This window comes from Adiantum capillus-veneris, chromosome 14, assembly GCF_014529385.1.
Source record: "Adiantum capillus-veneris isolate H3 chromosome 14, ASM1452938v2, whole genome shotgun sequence".
Taxonomy (NCBI): Eukaryota; Viridiplantae; Streptophyta; class Polypodiopsida; order Polypodiales; family Pteridaceae; genus Adiantum; species Adiantum capillus-veneris.
In genome coordinates, this window is record NC_140944.1 from 139173276 (window position 1) to 139177762 (window position 4487).

Below are 4487 nucleotides of genomic sequence, written 5' to 3' on the forward strand. Positions count from 1 at the left end.
AGATGCGAACTTGAATGAGAGAATTCATGACGAGATGCTACTTAGGGACTCATGCATGATATGCATGACATTATTGTGGCAAGGGGACTCTGGGCTTTGTTTGAACCGGACGGGAAGGAATGGCCTTTCTCAAATCCTCATCTTCCTTTTGTTTTGATAGTTTTGATTGCTGCCAAATGTAAGTGCCTTCCCAAATGCATCCTTCTTCCACTCTGACATGTCATACGCAGAGAGTGGGTACACTTCAAACTTCTTCAATGAGATTTTGCACCTCTCTTTGAAGGACGATTCATTTTGGTTGTGTGCCCTTGCTTATGTTAGATATTGTTTCACTTGGGTTGTTTTCACCATATGCAAAGGGACGGCCTTTCTCAAAGGCATTCAACTAATCTTACACCTCAAAGGCTTCTAGCCTTATGCAAGACCTTCACATGAGTGTGAGTGAGATTTCTTGTCAATGGCCTCTTGGAGAAAGATGTCGAGATTTGCAATGCTCTGATCAGTTGTTTAAGCTAGTGCCCTCACGATCGTATCGACTCTAGAATGCCATTTCTTCGAGCGTGTTGATTGCAAGACATGCCCAGCATGTGTATGACAAGGAAGACTAAGCTATTTTCTCTAGATTCAAAGGGAAAACCTTTCTCTAAATGAAAAATTATGCTTTCTCGATGAAGACTTGAGAACCTTCATGTAGAAGCTCTAGTTGTTCCCCACCGATGCTTCACCATCTCCAAGCTGGTCTTTATCAAGCTGTGTTGCTGCAAGTTGGCCTTCATCTTCAAGATGATCTTAGCATTGTTCTAAGTCTTAAGGACCTCAAAAAAGAACTAGATGATGGGCATCCTCTCTGGAATGTCATCTGTTGGAGTGAGAGAATTCATGATCAGATAAGGGTTAGTGCCCACGACCAGCTTCTTCCACGTCGACCAACATCTGAGCTTCCTCATGCTTCCTATCCATAACACTATTTCATGCAACACTATGATTATGGGACATACTTGTAGCAATTCAACAAACATGCTGTGGTATGACGAGAGTAAAAATTACATATCTAAATTGCCCTTATCAGGCAAACTATTGGGCCAACTTGAACGACAAGAATTTCGTTAGGTCTACCTGGATGTGAAGGCACAATGAGAGGTGGGTGTGTCGGCCTTTCGTTCAGCCTTTTATTCGATGCCGTGCAATATAGATATAGAAATTTAGAATGAACTGCTAATAAGATGTCAATCATTATAGATTCTTATCCTTCAAGGGGAATATAACATTGTATGATAATTTGCTTCACTTCATCTTCAAGAAGGGAAGAGCGATAGACTACATGGGCCAGTTCAACGTGTGCTGGAAAAAAAAATCCAGTCTATGAGGCTCTCAAACTTTGAACCATGCATAAGTGGATCTACAATGCCTCGATTCGAGACGTGGATGAGGGAGGAGGGCCCCTCATTGCAATCAACGCGCTCCAAGCTGCCAAACAAACCCCCTAGCTTGCCATTCCATTCACTGCATCAAATCTAGCTCTTTCGGATTGTTAAGCTGCCTCAAACTTTGAGGTACCTCCACCAGCTTTGGGCATTCTGCTAATTTGAGACTCCCCAAGGCTACCAAGCACTCAGAATGACTTGCAAACATGACCTCCCTGCCATCTTAAGCTTCTTCAAAGCAGCCAAAGATTCGGGACAGGTGGCTCAGGGAACACCAGGACTTTTAAACTAGTGTGTGTAGATTGCGCTGAAGCTCTGTGGCAGACTTTTCAGTTCAAGACCCCTACACAAGTGTCAAGAATAAGTATGCGAGTGCACTTCGTTTTCCTAGATTCTCTGGAAGCGAGGAGCACCCATCCCAGCAGCTCTCCACTCACAATCCTTCTTGATTTATGTCATCCGAATCCCATCTTTTGTCACCTTCAGAAACCTGCAGCTTCTCAAGGTTAGGCAGATTTGAACCACATATGCTGATAACACCCTCGCAGCTTGAACCCTCAATCTGGATACTTTGCAGCTCAGCCAACTTTAAGAACAAAGCTTGTCATTACACGTGCTTTTTAATCATTAGGACTGCTTATAAACAAGCCCTTCCCCTTACACATGCTACTCAGGAAAGTTGGACATGGTTGACAAGATTCCTACGTTTAGCTTGGAAACATAAGCACCCTCACATGTGGGAAGGCCTAATCGGTCAGCCAGCCCTTCGTCATGCCACCTGAATTAAAAATGACCATGAGAGATTCAAAAGAAATACACCTCTCGAAAACATTCATTGTTTCATACACCTCAACTCAGCTTCACTTAATATGAGGAGAATCAAAGCGTGCTGCACCAGTGAGTGTGAATCAATATCACTTCAGCAATAGCAAATTCCTCCAACTGCCAGTGACTTGGTATCAGTGGCCTCTTATGATGAGATGGTGGGTAATCCCTTACCCCCACCTGAAGGGAAAGATCCCTCATCACATAATGCTAAGAAATATGTACATTGCGAGCATCGTTGCATTCTAGTGCATGTCCATGTGAACACTACATCACTATCGTTAGCAAAGACCTGCAGATGAAATTAAATGCATCTTACTAGGAAGGAGCGTCTTAAGATTGACCCTATGCTGCAAGAATGCTTTTTAGACTTTGGTGCATACCCTGAAGAGCGACATATGTACCAATGTTTAGAAAGCATTCTCGTAGTATAGGGTCCAAGTCACCAATGCAACCCACCAATATGCCACAAGGACAATCTGACGAACAATGGTACAAAGAAATGCACCAATGACTTTGAGACTTTGATATCACCTGCCACACAAATTCCACATGGTCATAATCTGCTGAAACCACTGCAAATCATTTGAAATGACCCAAGATTCATGATTTACACGAGATACATAGAAGCTCTATCATATGAGATTGTGATACACAAAGCGTTAATTGGACTTTTCAGTACCTTCTTTACCACCATCAGACAGGCCAGGCTTCTCCGAGCTTATCATGGTTTTGAGGTTTACCCACTCGCCATAGCCACTCACACAGATTGGATCTGTTGAATGAGACTGATGTGGAGAGCCTCTTTTGCTATCGATTGAAGCCTTTCACTTATATGTTCTGCACTCAGTTGTAGCACATGCTGCAGGATGTCATGCCGCAGTTTGAGGAGTTTCCTACCGAAATCTGCTAAAGGGATTCATTGGAGCTTGTGAAAAAGAAAGCGCCGCTCCCACTGTGCATGCCACAAGTATCTCGACATGCGCCAGCCCATTCTACTGCAGATCTGCTCCCATGATCTGCTCACCCCGTTGAATGAGAGACTCTGCCACTGATCAGACGACCTTGGTCACTAGGTCAAATGGCTCACGATCACCGGTTGTGACCGTTGGATTGTCTAGGGAGTGCAAAAGATTCCCACTTTTTCGGTTCCTGCATCTGAACCCGTTACCCTCTCCTCCTACGAATTGACTCTAATCGTTAAGCTAATTAATTCATATCAAATTTGGTGTGCTGTGCACACACACCCTCCCAAGTTCACACCAAGCTCACACTTAGTTCACGTCGAGTTCACACCAATTTCAGTGTGGTCCCAAATTCACACCTAGTTCAAACGGCGATTAAACGGCCCATATTGCACCCGCCTCGTGACGCCTAATGTGGGTCATTGATCCCACCTCCCTAGGGAGGTGTCAATCAGTGATGAGGACGACCTCGTTACCATTTAATACGGGCCCTACTTGTCACAAGGTCTTAAAGACTCCAAAGGGGTGGGATCGATGATTGCAATTTTTTGGTGTGAATCTTGAGGAGGATAGGCGGTTGAAAAAAATTTGACACATTGACTGACTTCGCCCCGATCGGAGATTCAATCCCGTGAATTCATACTTGGCAGTCCGATGCTTTAACCACGTGTCCGCATGGGATTTCTTGTTCCGAAAGCCATTCCACTCCGTGATAAAGTGAACTCGGGCATGGGAAAAAGTAAACATGAACAAACTGGACTGTGTCCGAGCTTCACGGCATCGACAAAGACTACAACAAAGGATTCGAGCCATAGTGTCCCAATATCCAGAGTACAAATGAGGATGGATTCATCACCCATAATATTACCCTCTCGTATTGGGCACCCAATACAGAAAAAGATCTTGAGAAGATCAACTGCAACATTACTGTGAACATAAAGAAAAGTTGTCAAGGAGAGTGGAAAATGGCCCTAAATCTCAATGATTTCTAAATCCCAATAGAAGCACATCATCATTAACAACGAAAGACATGATTATGGCTTAACATTGGTCTCATTACAAGAGATTGTTAACAAGCAAGATGAAGCTTCAGCTACGAGCACTTGCAATGGAAAATAGCACTGTAAAAGTTCTTATTGTTGAGAATAAGCACCTTAAAATGGTGCTTGAAATGTAAACAAAGCACTTGGTGCAACTCAAGAATGAACTACTAGAATATAAGCGCACTTTCATGGGCATGAATGAGAATGATTATGTATTGAAAGAGGAAAAG

The 4487-nt window shown here is 43.4% G+C and overlaps 1 long non-coding RNA gene across 3 annotated transcripts; it reads right to left on the bottom strand.

The window, feature by feature from the left end:
* Window positions 1-1187: 1187 nt before the first annotated feature.
* On the bottom strand, window positions 1188-3427 carry LOC147443231 (uncharacterized). 3 transcript variants are annotated; one of them, XR_015190316.1, is made up of 4 exons: window positions 2932-3427; window positions 2633-2783; window positions 2130-2202; window positions 1188-1914 (listed from the first exon to the last, which is right to left on the bottom strand). It is a non-coding gene; the product is annotated as an uncharacterized LOC147443231 (long non-coding RNA). The 3 variants fall into 3 exon arrangements; XR_015190315.1 differs by having other exon boundaries at window positions 1189-2202; XR_015190317.1 differs by lacking the exon at window positions 2130-2202 and having other exon boundaries at window positions 1190-1914; window positions 2932-3426.
* Window positions 3428-4487: the final 1060 nt, after the last annotated feature.